Source organism: Anoplophora glabripennis, unplaced genomic scaffold (genome assembly GCF_000390285.2).
Source record: "Anoplophora glabripennis isolate ALB-LARVAE unplaced genomic scaffold, Agla_2.0 scaffold51, whole genome shotgun sequence".
Classification (NCBI taxonomy): Eukaryota; Metazoa; Arthropoda; class Insecta; order Coleoptera; family Cerambycidae; genus Anoplophora; species Anoplophora glabripennis.
In genome coordinates this window covers 1,320,562-1,346,593 of record NW_019416324.1, presented here as the reverse complement: position 1 = coordinate 1,346,593, position 26,032 = coordinate 1,320,562, and positions in this window count along the sequence as shown.

The following is a 26,032-nucleotide window of genomic DNA, read 5'->3' as shown; positions in this document are numbered from 1 at the left end:
GGGTTTAATGTCATAGAGAAGAAAGCTAATAAAAAATGTGTTTAAAACAGTTTTGGAATTCCTGAAATACATGCATTTTATCGTGGTGAGTACTTATAAAAAATTCTGTAATACTTTTTACGAGTTTGAAGATAGCCGGATTGTTGTAGTGATTGCTGTGCTGTTTTTCTAAAGTACATTTAATAGCCGCGTTTGATGATTTTAGATCTCGTCGAAGAAGATCCGCACCATAAATATCGCACAGTAAGTAAATATTTCGCATCGTGTTGTGTGGAGGACATTTCGAGAAGCTCAGTTGTATCCATTTCATATTCAACGTGTTCAAGCGCTTACTCATGAGGATTTTCCACTACGTCGATGTTTTGCGAATGGTTGCTTCAGGAACATGCAAGAAATCCTCAATTTATAGCGCAATAAGCATGTTTTCGAGTGGATTCCACGGAAGTTTGTGACATCGACCAACTTCGAGAAGACGTGGCAATGTTGCAACGCGTGCGAGCGAATTGCATACGTCGCGCTGAAGCTTGTGTGCAAGGAAATGGTGAAAAAGCATTGAAGATGCTCTGATTACCTTTGGTGACAGGTTTATCCAGAAAGAGTATTCTGTTCTTTATAACTATCGACTCTGATGACATTGTCATTATTTTAATATACATTTAAATACCCCCAAGAAAGGGCTTACTTTCAAAATTCCATGAAATTATAAATACAAAATCTAGCCCACTGAACGTCAAAGCTTCCATATTGATTCCATTCAATCCGTGCCTAACAAACCGCCGGTTTTGTATTACCCCTTGACTTATTAATTCATGCTAATTACCTCTGATACGAATCAAAGCATCGAATGGCATGTTAATTTTCCACGTCGCCCGGAATGTCACATGAAAATTTGCATGGCTGCTTAGCATATCTCTCGGGTGTCGGCAGATACACAGGCCTTACGAAGTCGGCCTCGATTTTCAAATTTGTTTTCACAGTCATCGGTTTTTTATTCGCTCCACGGATGAATATTTCAGGCTACGCGAGCTATATGTGTGTTCATTGATACGTACCAATTATAATTATCTGAAATGGGCTGGTTAGTCAATTTTTCATGTATTGTTTGCCATCTTATTTTATTTAAAAGAAAATAAAGTGATTACAAACCGCTTGAAAAAATTTAGGAGTATTGCAAGGGTCGTTACGTTGTCGCATTACGACATAGTCACATTAGATGTTAGGTACTTAAATATTTCTATTGTTTTCATCAACATCATTTTTTTTTCTAGAAAAACACCCTTTATCTCAAAAACGAAGCATCTCCTAAATAATTATAATACTATTGGTTAAACCCAAGGGAAGGGGAGACAAAAAGACTTATTTGACTCACACATATTCAGTTTTATACAGTGTGGTTACAGAATTGGAAATAACTTTTTAATGGCGCTTAAAATTTATTGAGAACCACTGGAATCGTTCCCTACTTACATGCTACATAAAAAAAGGACTACTGCGAGCCTGTCAGATTTCTGTACCTAAGTAAAAGATAAACCCACCATAATTATTCATACTGAGGCTGCAGGATACTCTGTAAACATGACGCTATTATCGAGGAGGGCTAACTACGGCGTAGTCTTAATAATAGAAATCACCGAAGATCGTGTAACATGCACCCCGTATGAATATGCATGAAGTAATCTGCAGGCCCAGACGAATTCGGCAAGTTCATTTCCAACGTAATCGTGTTTTAAGTTGGGCCAGATATACGCCGACTCAGCCAGTCTCGCGCTAATAACGTAAGTGGATATTATAAATTAAATCTTATACTAATGTAATTAATATACTCAGACTAGTGCTCGGGAAAGTTTAAAGAGGACAACGAGTGTGATATTTCCTACATTTACTAAATTAAGATCGAACAAATTCTTAAAGATTATAGCGACAGTTTCTTGTCAAAGAACCCGTAGTATAGAGCTCTAAGTTTAAAACGTCGACATGCTTACAACTTTTTTATACATTCTGTCAGAAAAGTATCAGGAATTTGTCAATAAAACACAATGTATTCAAGCCAACTGTTCCAAACTATAATGACGGTTTGTAAACACTATTTCCTTCACTTTATGGATATTTTCTTTAGTTGGAGACGTTGAAGGGCGACTAGAACTTGGTAAATTATCAACCACTCATTTTCAACAATTCAGCATAAGAATTTCCTATTCGTAGCACAAAATTTTAGGCAAACTTTTTGTTCAATAACATAATCCATAGTAAAAATTATTGAGGAATACACTTTAGATGAACTCTAACTTCGCGTCAGAGTAGAGCACAATGCTACCAACTTTCCATCACAAAAAAAGAAATTTAAATTCGGAATTTTTAAATGACAAATTCCGGATACAGTTTTGAGAGAATGTATAATTCTGGTACAAATATTTTTCCAAATTCTTCTTTCATCGAAAAATCCTGTTGTTTTATGGGTTTGCCGTTACTAAATATTGTTTTTGTCTTTTTTTAGATTAACTTTAGAATATCTATGAAATATTTACTGACATTATACTTAAATCGATGTGTGCTATCTGCCCGGGTTTCGAATCCCGCGGCCGGTAGACCGTAGATTAGCTATGCTTGTACGGAGGATTGGCACCCTCTGTGCAGGTATGGTAGGGTGGGAGAATGTTGGCTTGGGTCAATGTGAAAGATTGACACCGGTTGGCATTTGACCACCCCCCTAATTAATGAGGTTTTCCAGGTTTCCCTCATTCCTGCACTGAATGGTGGTTAGGGCCTACCAACATAAGCCGTTCCTGGGCGCAAATGCGGCCTGCTTAATAATAATATGCCGCCTCCTCTCCCGCACAACTCTCCGACTTCTGGGCTAATTCTCGTAGTTAGAATGAGGAGTAGAGATATTATTATTATTAACTGAAGAGTCAATTTGATCTTTATGATATGGAATGTATAGTTGTTATATGCTATGTTGGAAATTTAAAAAATTTTATAACGAGACTTCAGTGATATGACTTTTGTAGCAATTCTTTATAATTGAATACAACCTTGTTCTTTGCGTGTTAGAATAGAGTTTGTACACTTTTTATTTAAATATATACATGAAATATTAATTATTTAATGTATAAGTGATTGTGGATAAACTATTTTTATCGATTTATTGTGTGTATTGTTCTAATTTTTTAAATACACGGCGTGTTATTTTTCATCAGTTGAAACTTTCCACGAAAAAGACATTGTATTTCACAATTCCCTCATGTAAGACGTGTCACTGCTGTTTTCGTTATGGATTTGCCCGGTTCTCGCGGTAAGTGCCGCTTTTGTGATTAAAAATCCATTCGACAGTGAATAAATTTCGCCGTTGATGTGTCTGAAACTTGCGAATTGCCCTGTTTCGGTGTACGTGGCTTCCGTTTTACTTTTCAAATTATCCTGTCACTCGTAAATCCATCCTAGTTGATGACAGTTTCCACTTTTTCCAGAACTGATTTATTGAAAACTGTAAAAACCGTACTTCGACACGAATTTATGTTCGCATTTAATAGAAAACATCGGTTGCGTCCCTTTGTTTCCTCCTCCACTGCTACTTGAAACAAATTAACAAATGCAAAATTTATCGGTGCAACGTTTTCAGGACAAAAACGTCCTTGAGTTTGTGATTTGTACGAAACAAAACTGAAGTGGACTGAAATATTTGAATGCAAGTGGAAACGTAATTTCGGAAACAAGGACCTGCTGTGCTGACAAAATATCGCGAAACTATATTTTTTATTGGACCCACGTTCGGCGCCAATCAATATTTGTTAGAAAATTTATTTGTTTTGTGTGTTAATGTTTGCTGTTTCATTTCCATGATTTTGCTTTTTTTTCTTGGGTTATTTTTCCCGTAGTTTATTTTTAATTTAGTTTCGAATTTCAAATTTTTGTGTAAAATTAACTTTTGTGGTTCATGACAAACACTTGCAGCCGTATCGCTTTGTACTGTATATCTTCAGAGAGCAAAAAAGATCACCTTGTTTCCCCTGATATGTAAATACGGGAGCAAGTTAATTATCGCACATGAAATAAAAAAAGCATATCCACAAGCAGAGAGGAATGAGCAAATGACTCGTTTTATGTTAAAACCAGAGGAATTCCGCCGTAGTGTAACTTTGTATATCAACATAACATAGAGAAAACCAACAAGAGGGGCCTCAGGCCATACATCAAAACAATAGTGTTTTAGGAGAACAACCTGCAGTCGTACGATGAAGTTTGATTGCTCTACCAGAGATCACAGGCAGAGGAAGCTAATAAAATGTTAACCAACTTCACCGCATACAGAACACGCCAGCGAAAAATGTACCTACAGAGTTGCTGGGCAGCAAATATATACACTGCTCTCCTAAAGTTGATACACGGGTGTGACATGGAACATAAGCTTATTTATTAATTTAATTAACTTTAACAGATTATTCAGATGATTGTCACAGGGCTTCTAGAACACCCGGTGTATTTATCCAATACGTATCTTACTATGCTTAATTAGATAAGTATTTCGCAGACAAAAGGCCTCTTAGAAACGAAAGATAAAGCTCATTTGTATGTGGCAAGGTATAACATAAACTTTCATACGCTCAATATTAGCGCAAAGTTTCTAATTAACTCCTTGTCTAGACTGCGTCTCATTTATTAGTACGCCAGACAAGTTTATCTCCTCCCTTGTTAGTACTTACGTTTTACATGCGTTCGTTTGTTTTACATGTAGTATTTACACGGCGAACTAGTCGAAATGCCACAACTCACAGCACTCTATTAAAATTAATTATTATGTTCAACGAATATGTTTACCAGATACGAAGTGGTACAGTTATCTTAGTCTCCAATTCAGCAACTGAGCGAAATAAAAATCATGGAAAGTAACAACAGTCAAAGACTTCTGGATTCCATGTATCAGTGGAAAATATTCAGACATCAACTTCATCATGAAGTTGAAAGAAACTATTCTTCAATTCCTCCAATCCAGAAGAAACAAACCAGTTTATCCAAGCGAAGTTATGGATGAGTGACAAACCATGGAATGGAATGGATCAGGCTCAGAGTTTCTTCTGAACAAGATAGTGATGTATCTCTCGAAACGTTAAAACTAATGCGGGGCAACCAACCTGTACACTTATTCTGTCATTAACAAGTACAAGCCAATTCTGTGGCCTACTTCTCAAATAAAGCCACTTTATTTAAATCAATACAGCCAAGATATAATATACAGCAAAGTTACATTTGACACCGTTCAAGCTAAAACGTCAAAAATCCCTTTGCCTCCGCCTGATAGATGACGTCCATAAATTTGCGTGAACCTTTCGCGAAATATTTTAACGCATTCCCCTCGTTCCTATTCTCTAAAATAGAGTTACGTTTAATAAAACAGTCTACAAGTCACGAAGTGTTTTGCGTTTATCTCGCACCGGTGGCTCCGACCAATAGCGACCCGATATTTTATTTCCTTGGTGTCTGCCTCAATTCAATTGTGAACATGAATTTTCTATTGCTTATATGAAATATTTGCTATGGGGCGACGTCTCAGTTTTTGCATCGGTTATGGTTCGAAATACGTATCTTATTTCCGGCGAGATATTTCGTTTGGAAGTGTATTTGTGAAAAACTCGTACGAAAGATGAATTTAATGCGAAGCTTAACTGGTATACCGCATGACTCAAGAGTTTGGAATATTTTAAGAAACGTCTTTGATTACACAGCCCCACAAAAAAAAGTATCGGATCTGGTATTCAGACCCATGTATTCCCATGTATTTTTTTCCGCTGAATCCGAATCTGCCCAACGGGTCTGAGTTTTCAGGAAAATTAAAAGAACAGACGTTTTTTGTGAATTTTGACTCGTTTTTTGAATTTTCCCGAAAACTCAGACCCGTTGGGCCGAATCTGAAGGCAGATTCGGATACAGCGGAAAAAATATATGTAAATACATGGGTCTGAATACCAGATCCGATACTTTCTTTTTGTGGGGCCGTGTTATTTATGGAGAATAATTAAATTTGACAAACGTGTCTCTGTTCTGCCATATTCTTTTATAGTCCAGGCCCTAGAGCTTACGCTTCTATATCTCAGAATCTACGCTGTAGAATGTCGTCATATTTGCCTAAAAAGCAAGGGGTTGACGTGTGCAAGATTTTGTCGATTGCATAGAAAATTCCCTGGGCAATAAATAATTGTTTATAGAGCAAAATGTTGAAAAATTAAAAAAAATTCTAAATGGTTATAAGAGTGTAAAAATAGATATTTTTAGTATTGGTAATTGTTTACGATGACAAGTATCTCTAAAAAATTACGTGCCCTTTCTAAACCTTAATTTAAACCCACGGTACGCGATAAACTTTTTGAAACTTTCTTAATTGACAATACTGTCAATCGGAAACCACGCGATCGATCGTTGCAAAATTTTTAGGGTAGAATTGACATATGCTTTACTATTTGTTCACAAAGTTTCATCAATATTTATAAATATTTACTTATTTTAAAAATTGCTCCAATATACATATGATTTTCTACTATTTTTTGCCCATTGTTAACGCAAAATTCAATTTTTTATAATAAATAAAGAAATACTTTTTTTAATTTAGGGTTTACTTTCAATGTTACACGGAAAAATATGTCGAAAAACGAGTCATATTTTCGTTTTTTTTGTTTGTTTGTCGTTCCCCTAAATTTAGCAATGGTTTTTTGGAAAAGACAAACTCGAATTCTTATTCTACATAATATTTAGGATTTTTCTGTACAACAAAATAGATGACTTCAAATACAAACGCCTCGAATGCTTTAGCGCCTGGACTATTATAACCATCCACTATTACGAAATATTTTGTTAATATCACGATGTTTGCTGCGAGCATTAAGAGACCAATGCATGAAATGAGATTCCGAGTTAAAATTCACATGGGACGTATGTACGCTGAAACCAAAATAATCATACCGCACAAAGGCGGAATCTCTTCGGAATTGCCGAAGGTGGAGGAAACAAAAGAGGCATTTCAAAACCTCTAAAAACGTGTGTACATTGAATCCAATATCACCAGAAGAACTCTACTCCTTACTGTTGCTTTTATTTCTACGGTGCAACAATGCTGGTGGGGGTCAATTAAGTTCTTATTTTCTCACAAACTGTAACAGGAACTGTAGTAGTGCTAGTTCACTGAAATATATCTCTTGACTTAATATAACGTCCGACATTGTAATATTTAGCCACAAAACAGCAGCAAAATTAAACCGTGAATTGTCTAAATTTAAGCAGAATTCGATCTCTTTCCGTATGCTCCGTCAGTTACAGGTTGCAGTTAGAAAAAACAAATACGTGATTCTGAAGGCCAAAGGTAGTCTCCGTCTAAGTATAACCCCCATTCGAAGAATCACTTTGTATAACTGTCGAGTTTCAAATTTGAAGTAAAACAGATAATTCTAATCTAGAGAATACACAGTAGATTTGCGGAGTACGTAGGGCTAAAATTCAGCGACACTTTAAACAAACTTGAACAGTGACGAAAAGTATTAACGCGTCTGAAGGGGGATTATCTTTTTACGAAGCGACTTTAGCAAAAAGTTTGCAGCAATTTTAAGTTGCTGGAAGTTCAAAGGCGATTACATACTGTTCACGTATGTCAAGGGCTCCATAAAGCCTACTTAGCAAAGTTACGGCGAAACGGGGCAATTAAACATATTAAATAAACCTCTTTCGGCTTCAGTTACATTCCAAGTTACATTACCGACCGAGTCGATCTTGGCGTAGTAGGAATGTTGAACCGTCACTAATGACGATCTGTCACAATCATTTTAAAGTATCATTAAGTAAAAAAAATAATTCAATAAAATTTAAATGCGTTTGCCTGACATGTTGGACGTATATTTATTTACCACCATCAATTTACGAAGGAGAACATAAAGGCGATCAATCGATTCACAAAATTGTTTTTTCAGCCTACACGATACCTTTTACGCCCTTTTTATCATAAAATTAACCCTGCGCGCTCGTATCAATTTGAAAATAAAAGACACACGAACCGAAAATTTAATGGAACAACTAACTGGGGTAATGGAACACGCTTTTTTATTTTATGCCCGTATCGCGTTCATTCAAAAATTCATTTCGGGCTCTCTAAACCTTTTTATTCATTGTGCATACAGGCCTATACACTCACCTTCATGCAATCGATTTGTTCTCTCGTTTTTCATATGCGCTGAAAATGTTAGTACCTATATCAATTACAAAGATGTTCTTTCGGTTTTATATGGTGGAAGATAAGGTGTTGTTGAAAATAAACTGTTTAGATTCCAAATACTATTAAACCGAAACATATTCTAGGGAGATACATCCGAGTAAACACGTTTTTGTGATTGGAAACATACATTATTTTTTTTAGAAAAATTTTGGCAGTCCGTATGGCAAAGTTAAATAGTAGTTCTTTATTGTATAAGTGTTTTAAGTGGCAAGTGGATACAAGGCAATTAAAACACGAATGCAATACGTTTTATCCATAATCACATCACAATCATATTTGTGGAGTCAGAATTATTGGAATTTAATAAAAAAAATATTCGCCCTCAATAGCTGCTTCATTCCTGAATATCGCAAATCTAGAAGCATATACTGGCCACTGTATGAGGCGCACTTCAGCAACCTTATCGGCCAATAAACCATCAAATGGTATAGTGGAAGTAAGAGCTCCTCGAAAGCTATGTTGATGAGTCTGTATCTAACAAACTTGATATTGCAAGGAAAATCCAAGGAATATATAGATGTCCCTTAAAGAAGGGACATCCGTAACTTGTGCAAATTCCTCACAAAATTCGGCAGATGTTATGCGTTCCGAAAATGATGGCAACATTGCTACAAGGATTGTTATTAACGGAAAGGAAGTTAAACGTGATGAAACAAAAAACGAAATTTTATAAATAACGAAAGAATCGTTATCTGAAAGATGTAAAACTGCGACATATTTAAGTTGATTGGGATTGTTACATCAAAATTGAAAAACCGATTGAAATAATCCCATAAATTTATTTGAATTGGCGCATTCGCCATTTTATAGAAAAAGCTCATTGTTTAGGAAAATATTTTATTCCTACCTGCTTCAATACATTTTGCGTTTTAATTTTATCACTGGCTATTTATATTAAAATGAAACAGTTTAAGTAACATAAATAAAAGTTAGCAAATTTAGATCTTCAAAATATTCATTTCTTTTCAATATGCAACAAAATTGGAAAAAAATTGCAAAATTTTTTATTTACAATACTTGTTCAATATTATACCCGTTTTTAACATCTGAGTAGCTTGTACAACATTTTGATGACATTCCACGAAAATCTAGTTATTACTGTTTATTTAAGCCATTTTCTAAAATTGTTTCATCTACTTGTATAATCACTAAAAAAAGTAAAGTTTGTTAAAACCTAAATTAACTGAAACCAAGCGATAAACTTTGAAACATTACAACAAGCTGACATGTATGATAATAACAGAACCGGGCTCGAAAAATGTCACTAACTTTACCTAAACTTATATTATTGAATTTTTTTGTGAAATGAATTATTTGACGTCAACTATCAATAAACCTTGAGTTAAATTAAAGGACACATTTTTTTACTTTTAGGATTCCTATGCTTCTGATTTTTTGTAAGCACACTATACTTTTTGTGCCAATATTTCAGTTTAGGTCTTATAACATAGAACCACATTAAAATTTCATTATTCCATGATCCCATTAGAAATAACATTATTACCGTTAACCTATTTTGAATTTTAATTTGGAAATATAAAGTTTAGGTCTTCAGTGGAAAACCAGAACAATGATTTATAATCAGTTCAGGGGGAGATAATGGACTACTAAAAATGTTACGTATATAAGAGCTCTTAAATCAATTCTAAATAAGCCGATCTCGTATATTATAATTCCACTAATTATAAAGATGATTATATTTTACATAAATTTACATGAAAGCTTTCAGGGCACTTCCGGTCGTGATGTAAATGCGAGAGTAAATTATTTTGATCCCCAATTAAGGAAAATTTCCACGCAGATTGAATAATACAAATTCGATAAGTGCAAATAATCTCCATTTTGAAGTCGATCTGAAAATACGTTTATAAGATATACACAACTTGTGAAAAGTTTAAGGCATATGTACGTTTACGGGGAACGTGGTCAAAATGCCGCATCGACATCGCAATTCTTATTTGGTTGGTTTGAGACTTGGTAAATACACATATTGCTTCGTTACTGTCGAAGAAGGCAACCATTAAAATATAATACTCGACTGTATTAAAACCTCAGCAAAATAAAATATAACAAAACATCCACAGGGAGCCGACGTCTAATTGCGACGTAATATTTTTACTACAGGCGGTTATTATCTCCGGAGTGCAAGAAATAGATATGAACATTTTCTATTATGTGTCGTAGTTCAGTGGGGTTAATCTCACAGAGTATGACACGTCCAGGCGTAATACGGCGAGACATTTACTAAATAACCCGGAGTTCATCTTGATGATGTCCATAAGTTGAGGGGTATTCCACTCTATTCCCACGAGATCGCGATATCCTTTCATGTTTTGTTTCAAGGGAGGTAATTGAGAAGTAAATTAACTCGTAAAGTCCTTTGAATAGAACTATTAATCCTGTGAAAATTTGGGATGTTAAATAAAATATTTAAACATTTTCTGGGATATTTTTGAGGTTATTTATGAGATACTATTTTTTTTAATAAAAAAGCTTTTATTTTCTATTCATTCATTTCAGTGTGTAGACATAAATAAAGCCGTTCAGATATTCATTTTATACAGGGTGTCCCCCATTTCCAACGATTTCTCTTGGTCGATTTATTGATCAAAATTGTTTTCCCGAAGATCTAGGGCCTATACTTTCTCTAACATCGTACATCGCCGGCCTTAGTGGGACACTCTGTATATTATGGACTTGCCAAAGGTAATGGATTTGGTGCTCGTTGTGTATATGCTGAAACTTATTATAACCATCCAGTTTCTCCTGCTCGAATATGCCAAATGCAATACCAAACTTCATCGAATCTAGTTGGAAAAAGGCTGCAACAAAATTAAAGCTCAACTTGAATTCAGATAAGCTCGTGTTTGGTACACTCATAGCTAAATCGGAGTAGGGATAATTTTTTTTCATCCTAATAAACACACGATTTTATTTATATTGATACAAGGAAACACAAATATTTAAAACAGTCACATATGTCTACAGATCTGCTCACTTTGGGAGGCAATCCAATTCCTGAATACCTTATCGCATGTCCTCTACATATCACCACGTTTGGTCGAATTTTTTGCGCGTCAGTACAATTTTACAATTTATATTCATGAAGGTCAGTATAGCGATAAAGTGCACCGGGACGATCGACCGAAGAGCTGCAGAGAATCCGAATACGAAACACGTTTCATTCTCGATAAGGTCGTAGAACGCCTAACCGATGGTTTCATTTAAAAGAATGGACCATTTTTCAAACAGTGAGGCATACATACCTTAAATCCGTCTTATATTTTAAGAGAATTCCTATTTCTTATCAGAGATTTTGTAATATCGGAGATATAACCCCCAATTCCTTAAAGTTTTTGTTTAAAATCAAATTAAATGTAGCATTTTCATATTTTTTGGAAACTGCGATTCCAAAATATAGGTCAACAATGATTAAAGGTCTATAATCAAAGATTAAAAACGCTCCACATATGTAAATTTTCTGATGAAAATTTCCAGGTTGGTTCCATTTCGATTGGGCCAGCGAAACCCACTCTGATAAAATCCTCCACGCCACCAGACCATGCGTGCGAACGTCAACCACAGTGCTTGGCTATGACGAAAGTCAACGAAAAAATACATTGTAATCCTACAAGTATTACGTATTTCAAATACATATTTTTATGAACTGATCGCTGTGCTTTTTTAATTAGGTATTTCTTCCACACTGAAAGAATTTTTTCTTAAAATAACTCTTTCAGATTCGAAGCTGGGGCGAAAAATTCAGAACATTGGTGAAAAATGCCAAAGGTGCTATAAAAGGCGTCGAAGACAAATATACAGGTATTCTATTAAAAGACAATTTCTGAGAACAGCATTCAATTGTTTTTTTAAATATAATTTTAATAGCCAGGAAATTTTCTATAACATTGATCCTTACAATCTTCTTTGTAAGAAAGGCGAAAAAGATAAGAAGAAGAAAACTGTGCCTTGTACGAGTGTATCACCTGCCCCCACAAACATTACCGGTGTTAACTCCACATAGCAAGCTGTCGATTCCTTGTAAAGGATATTTTTTCAATTTTTCCACAGTAAACACATTACATCAACACTGTCGCGAGGCGGATAAGCTGTTTACAAATGTTATTGGGTAAACCCCGCCCCACAGATCAAACGGCGGATTACATCATCTTCCCTGACAGACAGTTGTCGGCGTCAGCAAGAGGGAGACGCGCCAAAGCTTATCACTTACAGAATCCCGGAGAATTTCAGAAGTTCCCAGGGTGAAAAGTGCTCGCTCAGGTGCCTGCACGCGGTTTTTAATGGGAAATTGACTTGCTTTGGGACGGAATGGAAGGCCGATTCATTCGGTTAGGTGAAGTGTTTTGCCTCAAAGTTATAAACATGCATTTAATTAGTAAACTACTTCATTGACATAGGTACTTTAGGTGTCGCTAACACTCTTATCCTTTATATGTCACCGAGGATATCGTCATCAAGAGCTAATAAATTAGTCGGGTCGATTTATTTAGCTGCAGCGTGTAGTATTAACGGATTTAATTAATAAAGAGTTATAATCCTACAATAATATTGTTTGGATTCAATTTTCATATTGTTGCAGCGTATATTCAAAATAACCAACATGATTTAAGCTGCGATTAACAATTCTGAATAGTACTGTTATGACGTGTACTGTTTCATTTGCCTTTAAACTGCAAATATCCGCGGGGACAATGACATTTATCATTAATTAATTTTGAAATAATCTGTGTTCTACTGCCATTTTGAATGGCTATATTTTATCGACGCTGTAAATTAGCGATTATATTGTTTATTGTTAACTTCTATAAAATATGTTTTACAGGGTGATTATGTAAAATACAGCAAAGGCGGAAATCTCGTTTTTAATATTGTATTTTTCGATTTAATGTAACAATATCATGTCCCAGATATGAAGGAAAATTTCTATAACGTTGTATGGCAATATGCAAGATCAAAAGCGACAAAAGTCTGTTAAATTACATTGAAGGCGGGAGGGTGTTCATATTATTGCCAACTTCTTCATTCTAAGCATACAGCCAGATTGTTTTTTTAATACAATGTTTTTTTACTTCATAGAGTACACTGTAAAAAAATTTCACTCAAATTTCATACAATTTTACTCAATAATCTATCAATTTCTATCCTCACCCGATTGAGTTAAATTTTCACTCATACTCTATTGGTATGAGTGAAACTATTACATCAGAAATGAGTGAGTTTTACTCAAATCCGAGTTATTGATAACAATTGAGTGACTTTTGACTCTATAAAGTCCATCATTTGCAGAACATGCTGTATAGGATCTAATTAATTTCAACCCTGTATACCCTAATTAATTTTTGAGTGATTTATTATTGCACTCAATATTTAGGTAATTAAAAACCAAGTCTGGGTAAAAAATGACTCGATAATAACGAGCGTTCAAATAAAAACGTAGTCGAAGTTGGCCCTGACACATTGGACGTAGGGAGTAGCTTATAGCGACCAACTTAACCTCATTTCTCAACGAGCTGTATAGCAGCTGTCAGTTTCAATAACGTTAATGACTATATAACTTTATTTTAAAGAATAATCGTGATAACAATAACAAACAATTAAAGGAGCTGCGGAAAGTGTCCCCCTCCTTGTTATAACAATAAATTAAAGCAGCTGCTGAAAGTGTCCCCCTCCTTGTTCCAAGCACTTTTCACACCTGTTCCTCAAAGAATTAAAGACATTTTCTAAGATGCTCGGGGTATTGTTAATTTCACGAATCTTGTCTATAAGTCGAGCCTGCAGATGGTTTAAATCAGGAATAGGCAGTTCAAAAATAGTGTTTTTAAGGTAAGGCCACAAAAAGAAATCACACGGCGTAATATCACATGACCTCGGTGGAAATTCATGTTCAGCATTGAGACTTATTAGTCGATTTTGGAAAACTTCCCTCAACATATTCATCGTCTCGCCTGCCGTATGTGCCCTTGCGCCATCTTGTTGAAAGTAAAAGTTTGTAATTTCGTTTTCTTCCAGCTGGTTAACAAAAGGAGCGATAATTTCTTCTCTATACCTTTGCGCAGTAAGAGTACCATTAAAAAAAATAGGTCCATAAATCCTCCTTCGATTGAGAGCACACCAAACTCCAATTTTTTGAGCGTGTAGAGGGCCCTCGACAAAAAAGTTATCTGGTTTTTCAGAAGACCACATTCTCATATTCTGTGAGTTTACGTAACCACTTAAATGAAACCAGGCTTCATCAGAAAAAAAGGTGATATTATGAAGTTCACCGTAGTTGTTTAAAAACCATTCACAAAATACGGCCCGTTGCGGAAAATCAACTTCATGAAGTTCTTGCTGTCAAGTTAAACGATAGGAAAACAAACGCAAATCTTTTTTAACACTGTGTGGCAGGTACCGACTGATACTCCCACCATTTGTGATAAAACACGTACAGAAGTTCTATAGCGCTTTGACAGATGACGTTTAAGTTCATTTGTTATACGCTACGCCCTACGTCCAAATTTTCAGAACCAACTTGACCACGTTTTTATTTGAACGCTCGTTAGTTAAATTTAAATCGTATTTGAGTAAAACCCACTCATTTCTGATGTAATGTTTCACTCATACTAACAGAGTATGAGTGAAAATTTCACTCAATGATACATTATTACGTAAAATTGAGTGAATTCCAGTGTACATCTGCCGGGTGGGCTTCTGTCCAATTCCACGTTACCCCGGAGACCGTATCGGTTTTTAAAACGGCTTTTGTCCGACGCTTGATCGACGGCCGAATTAAGGCCTTCTTTTATTTTCTAAGAGCTAATTACCGAACTTTTAAATTAATCACGTAGTGCCAATCCGAGGCTCCCTTACACCGTCCTGTCCCACTTAAATTTAATTCAGTTGTTTTATACAAGTTGCCAAAACAATTTTAATTGGTGCGGCAGCATAGCTGTCACCGGGAGGAGATCTGGGCAGTGTGAGTCGAATTAGCTTTTATTGTTTTCGCCGTTCGTTAGAGAAAGTATCGCGCCAAATGGAAAAGTGGTGTATAATAAGGAGTTACTTAAATCCGATAACGCGAAGGTCGGCCGTTTTCAAAGCCCACTTAGTCGGATGGGTGCGAGTGTCACCGTGAAAGGGGTGGTTTACTGCCTGTTAGCTTTTGTTGCAGGCGATATAAAAAAAATTGCATCTATAAAAAAATAACTAGTAAAAACAAAATCTGTAGCAACTTTTTTCAATTCCAGACAATTCAATATAAAAAATAACAGTAACATGCAGTAATTGTTTTAAAATGTGGGGGAAATAAATACGGCTATGTGAATTCTTAGTTGTAATCGCAATTTATAAATTTATTTACTGCATTTAAAAAGCATATTTCGTGTAACAGTACCATAGACTGTTAAAAACTAATAAATTTATATTATCCACTTTCCCTGCTCGCAATATTACTTTAAAATAATATTGGTAACGACTTTTCGACACGAAATATGCTCGACATGCTAGTTCTCGATAGACTCATACTAAACTGGCAATAACTGAAAAAAAATTCATAATCACAATAATAACGTGACCTTAGGTTTATCTGAATGTTATTTTACACACAAAAACACACGTACATATTTATGAAAACTGTATAATTTTTTATGGGCTCTATTTAATTTTCATTAATTATATTCTGGATATATGCGCACAACTTAAAAAAATAAAGCTTCCAAATGATTTACAGTGTCTAGTGATGCTATTAACTTTTTCTATTTTTAGTTAATTTTAATTTAATTCCAAAATTTTATTGCATTTATTCATAAAATTCTTTTTTTCTTAATATTCTTAAATTCTGAAATTCTTGAATTCTTAAATTCTTGAATTCTTCAATTCTTAAATTCTGACTTCAATTCTTAAATTCTTAAATACTTAAAAAATTCCTAAACTACTAAATTCCTAATTTACTAACTTCGTAAATTCTTAAATTCTTGAATTCTTGAACTCTTCAATTCTTCAATTCTTCAAATCTTAAATTCTTTAAATCTTAAATTCTTAAATTCTTAAATTCTTGGTCTTAAATTCTTAAATTCTTAAATTCTTAGTCATAAATTCTTAAATTCTTAAATTCTTAAATTCTTAAATTCTTAAATTCTTAAATTCTTAAATTCTTAAATTCTTAAATTCTTAAATTCTTAAATTCTTAAATTCTTAAATTCTTAAATTCTTAAATTCTTAAATTCTTAAATTCTTAAATTCTTAAATTCTTAAATTCTTAAATTCTTAAATTCTTAAATTCTTAAATTCTTAAATTCTTAAATTCTTAAATTCTTAAATTCTTAAATTCTTAAATTCTTAAATTCTTAAATTCTTAAATTCTTAAATTCTTAAATTCTTAAATTCTTAAATTCTTAAATTCTTAAATTCTTAAATTCTTAAATTCTTAAATTCTTAAATTCTTAAATTCTTAAATTCTTAAATTCTTAAATTCTTAAATTCTTAAATTCTTAAATTCTTAAATTCTTAAATTCTTAAATTCTTAAATTCTTAAATTCTTAAATTCTTAAATTCTTAAATTCTTAAATTCTTAAATTCTTAAATTCTTAAATTCTTAAATTCTTAAATTCTTAAATTCTTAAATTCTTAAATTCTTAAATTCTTAAATTCTTAAATTCTTAAATTCTTAAATTCTTAAATTCTTAAATTCTTAAATTCTTAAATTCTTAAATTCTTAAATTCTTAAATTCTTAAATTCTTAAATTCTTAAATTCTTAAATTCTTAAATTCTTAAATTCTTAAATTCTTAAATTCTTAAATTCTTAAATTCTTAAATTCTTAAATTCTTAAATTCTTAAATTCTTAAATTCTTAAATTCTTAAATTCTTAAATTCTTAAATTCTTAAATTCTTAAATTCTTAAATTCTTAAATTCTTAAATTCTTAAATTCTTAAATTCTTAAATTCTTAAATTCTTAAATTCTTAAATTCTTAAATTCTTAAATTCTTAAATTCTTAAATTCTTAAATTCTTAAATTCTTAAATTCTTAAATTCTTAAATTCTTAAATTCTTAAATTCTTAAATTCTTAAATTCTTAAATTCTTAAATTCTTAAATTCTTAAATTCTTAAATTCTTAAATTCTTAAATTCTTAAATTCTTAAATTCTTAAATTCTTAAATTCTTAAATTCTTAAATTCTTAAATTCTTAAATTCTTAAATTCTTAAATTCTTAAATTCTTAAATTCTTAAATTCTTAAATTCTTAAATTCTTAAATTCTTAAATTCTTAAATTCTTAAATTCTTAAATTCTTAAATTCTTAAATTCTTAAATTCTTAAATTCTTAAATTCTTAAATTCTTAAATTCTTAAATTCTTAAATTCTTAAATTCTTAAATTCTTAAATTCTTAAATTCTTAAATTCTTAAATTCTTAAATTCTTAAATTCTTAAATTCTTAAATTCTTAAATTCTTAAATTCTTAAATTCTTAAATTCTTAAATTCTTAAATTCTTAAATTCTTAAATTCTTAAATTCTTAAATTCTTAAATTCTTAAATTCTTAAATTCTTAAATTCTTAAATTCTTAAATTCTTAAATTCTTAAATTCTTAAATTCTTAAATTCTTAAATTCTTAAATTCTTAAATTCTTAAATTCTTAAATTCTTAAATTCTTAAATTCTTAAATTCTTAAATTCTTAAATTCTTAAATTCTTAAATTCTTAAATTCTTAAATTCTTAAATTCTTAAATTCTTAAATTCTTAAATTCTTAAATTCTTAAATTCTTAAATTCTTAAATTCTTAAATTCTTAAATTCTTAAATTCTTAAATTCTTAAATTCTTAAATTCTTAAATTCTTAAATTCTTAAATTCTTAAATTCTTAAATTCTTAAATTCTTAAATTCTTAAATTCTTAAATTCTTAAATTCTTAAATTCTTAAATTCTTAAATTCTTAAATTCTTAAATTCTTAAATTCTTAAATTCTTAAATTCTTAAATTCTTAAATTCTTAAATTCTTAAATTCTTAAATTCTTAAATTCTTAAATTCTTAAATTCTTAAATTCTTAAATTCTTAAATTCTTAAATTCTTAAATTCTTAAATTCTTAAATTCTTAAATTCTTAAATTCTTAAATTCTTAAATTCTTAAATTCTTAAATTCTTAAATTCTTAAATTCTTAAATTCTTAAATTCTTAAATTCTTAAATTCTTAAATTCTTAAATTCTTAAATTCTTAAATTCTTAAATTCTTAAATTCTTAAATTCTTAAATTCTTAAATTCTTAAATTCTTAAATTCTTAAATTCTTAAATTCTTAAATTCTTAAATTCTTAAATTCTTAAATTCTTAAATTCTTAAATTCTTAAATTCTTAAATTCTTAAATTCTTAAATTCTTAAATTCTTAAATTCTTAAATTCTTAAATTCTTAAATTCTTAAATTCTTAAATTCTTAAATTCTTAAATTCTTAAATTCTTAAATTCTTAAATTCTTAAATTCTTAAATTCTTAAATTCTTAAATTCTTAAATTCTTAAATTCTTAAATTCTTAAATTCTTAAATTCTTAAATTCTTAAATTCTTAAATTCTTAAATTCTTAAATTCTTAAATTCTTAAATTCTTAAATTCTTAAATTCTTAAATTCTTAAATTCTTAAATTCTTAAATTCTTAAATTCTTAAATTCTTAAATTCTTAAATTCTTAAATTCTTAAATTCTTAAATTCTTAAATTCTTAAATTCTTAAATTCTTAAATTCTTAAATTCTTAAATTCTTAAATTCTTAAATTCTTAAATTCTTAAATTCTTAAATTCTTAAATTCTTAAATTCTTAAATTCTTAAATTCTTAAATTCTTAAATTCTTAAATTCTTAAATTCTTAAATTCTTAAATTCTTAAATTCTTAAATTCTTAAATTCTTAAATTCTTAAATTCTTAAATTCTTAAATTCTTAAATTCTTAAATTCTTAAATTCTTAAATTCTTAAATTCTTAAATTCTTAAATTCTTAAATTCTTAAATTCTTAAATTCTTAAATTCTTAAATTCTTAAATTCTTAAATTCTTAAATTCTTAAATTCTTAAATTCTTAAATTCTTAAATTCTTAAATTCTTAAATTCTTAAATTCTTAAATTCTTAAATTCTTAAATTCTTAAATTCTTAAATTCTTAAATTCTTAAATTCTTAAATTCTTAAATTCTTAAATTCTTAAATTCTTAAATTCTTAAATTCTTAAATTCTTAAATTCTTAAATTCTTAAATTCTTAAATTCTTAAATTCTTAAATTCTTAAATTCTTAAATTCTTAAATTCTTAAATTCTTAAATTCTTAAATTCTTAAATTCTTAAATTCTTAAATTCTTAAATTCTTAAATTCTTAAATTCTTAAATTCTTAAATTCTTAAATTCTTAAATTCTTAAATTCTTAAATTCTTAAATTCTTAAATTCTTAAATTCTTAAATTCTTAAATTCTTAAATTCTTAAATTCTTAAATTCTTAAATTCTTAAATTCTTAAATTCTTAAATTCTTAAATTCTTAAATTCTTAAATTCTTAAATTCTTAAATTCTTAAATTCTTAAATTCTTAAATTCTTAAATTCTTAAATTCTTAAATTCTTAAATTCTTAAATTCTTAAATTCTTAAATTCTTAAATTCTTAAATTCTTAAATTCTTAAATTCTTAAATTCTTAAATTCTTAAATTCTTAAATTCTTAAATTCTTAAATTCTTAAATTCTTAAATTCTTAAATTCTTAAATTCTTAAATTCTTAAATTCTTAAATTCTTAAATTCTTAAATTCTTAAATTCTTAAATTCTTAAATTCTTAAATTCTTAAATTCTTAAATTCTTAAATTCTTAAATTCTTAAATTCTTAAATTCTTAAATTCTTAAATTCTTAAATTCTTAAATTCTTAAATTCTTAAATTCTTAAATTCTTAAATTCTTAAATTCTTAAATTCTTAAATTCTTAAATTCTTAAATTCTTAAATTCTTAAATTCTTAAATTCTTAAATTCTTAAATTCTTAAATTCTTAAATTCTTAAATTCTTAAATTCTTAAATTCTTAAATTCTTAAATTCTTAAATTCTTAAATTCTTAAATTCTTAAATTCTTAAATTCTTAAATTCTTAAATTCTTAAATTCTTAAATTCTTAAATTCTTAAATTCTTAAATTCTTAAATTCTTAAATTCTTAAATTCTTAAATTCTTAAATTCTTAAATTCTTAAATTCTTAAATTCTTAAATTCTTAAATTCTTAAATTCTTAAATTCTTAAATTCTTAAATTCTTAAATTCTTAAATTCTTAAATTCTTAAATTCTTAAATTCTTAAATTCTTAAATTCTTAAATTCTTAAATTCTTAAATTCTTAAATTCTTAAATTCTTAAATTCTTAAATTCTTAAATTCTTAAATTCTTAAATTCTTAAATTCTTAAATTCTTAAATTCTTAAATTCTTAAATTCTTAAATTCTTAAATTCTTAAATTCTTAAATTCTTAAATTCTTAAATTCTTAAATTCTTAAATTCTTAAATTCTTAAATTCTTAAATTCTTAAATTCTTAAATTCTTAAATTCTTAAATTCTTAAATTCTTAAATTCTTAAATTCTTAAATTCTTAAATTCTTAAATTCTTAAATTCTTAAATTCTTAAATTCTTAAATTCTTAAATTCTTAAATTCTTAAATTCTTAAATTCTTAAATTCTTAAATTCTTAAATTCTTAAATTCTTAAATTCTTAAATTCTTAAATTCTTAAATTCTTAAATTCTTAAATTCTTAAATTCTTAAATTCTTAAATTCTTAAATTCTTAAATTCTTAAATTCTTAAATTCTTAAATTCTTAAATTCTTAAATTCTTAAATTCTTAAATTCTTAAATTCTTAAATTCTTAAATTCTTAAATTCTTAAATTCTTAAATTCTTAAATTCTTAAATTCTTAAATTCTTAAATTCTTAAATTCTTAAATTCTTAAATTCTTAAATTCTTAAATTCTTAAATTCTTAAATTCTTAAATTCTTAAATTCTTAAATTCTTAAATTCTTAAATTCTTAAATTCTTAAATTCTTAAATTCTTAAATTCTTAAATTCTTAAATTCTTAAATTCTTAAATTCTTAAATTCNGAGCACACCAAACTCCAATTTTTTGAGCGTGTAGAGGGCCCTCGACAAAAAAGTTATCTGGTTTTTCAGAAGACCACATTCTCATATTCTGTGAGTTTACGTAACCACTTAAATGAAACCAGGCTTCATCAGAAAAAAAAGTGATATTATGAAGTTCACCGTAGTTGTTTAAAAACCATTCACAAAATACGGCCCGTTGCGGAAAATCAACTTCATGAAGTTCTTGCTGTCAAGTTAAACGATAGGAAAACAAACGCAAATCTTTTTTAACACTGTGTGGCAGGTACCGACTGATACTCCCACCATTTGTGATAAAACACGTACAGAAGTTCTATAGCGCTTTGACAGATGACGTTTAAGTTCATTTGTTATACGCTACGCCCTACGTCCAAATTTTCAGAACCAACTTGACCACGTTTTTATTTGAACGCTCGTTAGTTAAATTTAAATCGTATTTGAGTAAAACCCACTCATTTCTGATGTAATGTTTCACTCATACTAACAGAGTATGAGTGAAAATTTCACTCATTGATTATTACGTAAAATTGAGTGAATTCCAGTGTACATCTGCCGGGTGGACTTCTGTCCAATTCCACGTTACCCCGGAGACCGTATCGGTTTTTAAAACGGCTTTTGTCCGACGCTTGATCGACGGCCGAATTAAGGCCTTCTTTTATTTTCTAAGAGCTAATTACCGAACTTTTAAATTAATCACGTAGTGCCAATCCGAGGCTCCCTTACACCGTCCTGTCCCACTTAAATTTAATTCAGTTGTTTTATACAAGTTGCCAAAACAATTTTAATTGGTGCGGCAGCATAGCTGTCACCGGGAGGAGATCTGGGCAGTGTGAGTCGAATTAGCTTTTATTGTTTTCGCCGTTCGTTAGAGAAAGTATCGCGCCAAATGGAAAAGTGGTGTATAATAAGGAGTTACTTAAATCCGATAACGCGAAGGTCGGCCGTTTTCAAAGCCCACTTAGTCGGATGGGTGCGAGCGTCACCGTGAAAGGGGTGGTTTACTGCCTGTTAGCTTTTGTTGCAGGCGATATAAAAAAAATTGCATCTATAAAAAAATAACTAGTAAAAACAAAATCTGTAGCAACTTTTTTCAATTCCAGACAATTCAATATAAAAAATAACAGTAACATGCAGTAATTGTTTTAAAATGTGGGGAAATAAATACGGCTATGTGAATTCTTAGTTGTAATCGCAATTTATAAATTTATTTACTGCATTTAAAAAGCATATTTCGTGTAACAGTACCATAGACTGTTAAAAACTAATAAATTTATATTATCCACTTTCCCTGCTCGCAATATTACTTTAAAATAATATTGGTAACGACTTTTCGACACGAAATATGCTCGACATGCTAGTTCTCGATAGACCCATACTAAACTGGCAATAACTGAAAAAAAATTCATAATCACAATAATAACGTGACCTTAGGTTTACCTGAATGTTATTTAAAAACACACAAAAACACACGTACATATTTATGAAAACTGTATAATTTTTTATGGGTTCTATTTAATTTACATTATTTATATTCTGAGGTAAAGGCGCACAACTTCAGAAAATAAAGCTTCCAAATGATTTAGTTAATGATGCCATTAACTTTTTCTATTTTTAGTTAATTTTAATTACAAATTCCAAAATTTTGATGTATTTATTCTTAAAATTCTTTTTTTCTTAAAATTCATAAATTCTTATAATCTGAAATTTTGAAATTCGGAAATTCTTGAATTCTGAAATTCTTGAATTTTTGAATTCTTGAATTCTTAAATTCTTGAATTCTTAAATTCTTAGAATTCTTAAATTTCTAAATTCCAAAAGTCCTATATTCCGAAATTCTTAAATTCTGTCTAATTCTTAAATTCCTAAATTCTTAAATTCTTAAATTCCTAAATTCCCAAAGTCCTAAATTCCAAAATTCTTAAATTCTTATAATCTGAAATTCTGAAATCCGGAAATTCTTGAATTCTGAAATTCTTGAATTTTTAAATTCTTGAATTATTAAATTCTTGAATTCTTAAATTCTTAAATTCTTAAAATTCTTGAATTCTTAAATTCTTAAATTTAATTCTGAAACTCCTAAATTCCTAAAGTCCTAAATTCCTAAATTCTTAAATTCTATGTCTATAATTCGTAAATTCCTAAATTCTTAAATTCTTAAATTCTTAAATTCTTAAATTCTTAAATTCTTAAATTCTTAAATTCTTAAATTCTTAAATTCTTAAATTCTTAAATTCTTAAATTCTTAAATTCTTAAATTCTTAAATTCTTAAATTCTTAAATTCTTAAATTCTTAAATTCTTAAATTCTTAAATTCTTAAATTCTTAAATTCTTAAATTCTTAAATTCTTAAATTCTTAAATTCTTAAATTCTTAAATTCTTAAATTCTTAAATTCTTAAATTCTTAAATTCTTAAATTCTTAAAATTCTTTTAATTGGTGTAATCTTGATTGAAATTTAAAGTAACTGGCTACAGAAAAATAATAAGATGAATCTGCCGACATGCTGTCACTATAAACGAGCGAAAAAAAATTTGCAATTGTCGAATTTCTTCTTAAGGTATTCCAATCGACCCCGGATCAGAATTGATATAACATTTGCAATTTTAAACTGAAGGTCGGAGCCGATACACGCAGAAGAAGTGCGGGCTTGATAAATGATGGCCCAAATTATATTTTCGCCACCTACGTCACGCCACAAATGTGTTGCTTTATTTTTTCCTATTTGGCGAGAACGTCATTTATCATCATACGTGCCTATGCGCTGCAAAAATAAAACGTCACTCGGGAAACGTATTATATTCGCGGGGTCCGAGCTAATACTCATTCAGGGAATAATAGGAGTTGTGCAGTAGTTAAAAGAAATAAGCCTGGTTGTTTCCCGAGCGAGTGAAAAAATTAAGTTTCCAGGGATTCACGGTTTTCACTCAGTGGTGTTCCCTGGATACTGGATTGGGCATAATTTATATAACCTTTTTTTTGTTGTCCATTGCCATCGTTCACTCGGGAATTACCTCTAATATGGGGAGAACCGGCGTTTGTATCGAGCTCTCATGTACTCGCAAAATAAATTTTTTTTAACAAATACGAAAAATATTTATTTACAATAAATGAGTATTGACTGTACAAGAGTCGACTTTCGATCTCGTGCCTTGATAGGTCCGTAGAAGTCCTATAGAGAGATCCGCCTGAGGCTTGGATTTTCGATGTCATTTTCTGCAACGTGCCTTCTACTTTTTTAGAGAGCAGGACAGTTTAAAGCAAATAATTGTCAATACTCACTGTATGCAATAATATTAGGTGTCAAGCTTTATTCGTCTCCTTTGCCTTAATTAAAGGCCAACTCTCAACTCCTCTAAGTCAATTTTCCAATCCATAAACTAAAAATATCAACATGAGGGTCGTTACACGAGTACAGTGCGATTGTATTTTAATTATCAGGTACAAACCTCATTAATTTGTTTATTTAAAGGCAGTTTGCTTTCATCAGCGGCACGTGTCTAAATTAAAATAGTTTAATTAGCGGAAAACCTATAATTACGTTCCCCGTACTACAATTGCTTTTATTTGTTAACAGAGTGAGGTAAAATGCTAACACGGTTGGAAAATTCAGTGAATATATGGGTCACGCCGTACGAAGAGGAACGAAAAAAGGGGATAAATAAAAGTGAGGTGAAGGAAAAGAGAGGTAGGTGTAATAAATGCTTTGTCGGGTATCTAGTCTTGAAATGCGCAGGGATCTACTGATTTTGAACAATTTTATTTAATATATTTTGTCCAGGAAATATAGAATTGGATGCGACTTTTTCGGCAAGCTGAATTTGTCACTATAGATGCTAAATATTATGTTCAATAACATAATAGTTTCCACAGTCATAAAAATAGGGGGAAGATTGTTAATTGTATAATTTTTACGTAAATTTTTATGACTGTGGAAACTAATATGTTATTGTACATAATATTTAGCATCTATAGCGATAAATTCAGCTTGCCGAAACAAAAAGTCGCGAAATTGTAATTTCCCAGCTTATATTCCTGGCCTATATTATTTTCTATTGTTTCCAGTAATTACTAAATTAGAAGAAGTAATTGTACAACTTTTTTTCAGAAATGTTTATTTATTTCCCTGCAACGTGAATTAATTGTTCCGCTGTTTTAATCCGTAAAATTAACAAAGCAAGAATTAATTATTTATTTACTGTGTTAATTCACTTATTTACATGCTTCGCATTTCGCCATTTATACGCCCTTTCAGAAATTAACCTAATTCCATCATTGCCGCTAAATCTGACCGACTTCGAATTAGTCATCGGGACGGTCTACTGGGATTTATCGCCGAATAAATTTCAGCTGTCTGGTAGTCGTTTATAGCCCGGCGTTAATCCTGGTCTAACGGGAATAAATACTGCAACTACGGATTTTTTTTTAATCGGAAACGGAAGTTCGATTTTTTATCTGTGAGTGTGGCGGTGTTTCCTGAGTTCATTTCATAATGGAACATCAGAAAATTGTTTCATGGATTATTATTTTAGGATCTAGAATTTATTATACTTGTTTTTTAGCTACTAATAAATATTTTGTTGCTTCAAAAAAAGTGTCTTGTTGTTAACAAAAAGCGGAGATTTTTCAGTGTATCGACGATTTCCCCAAGTTCCCTGAGCTGTGTAAAATTTATA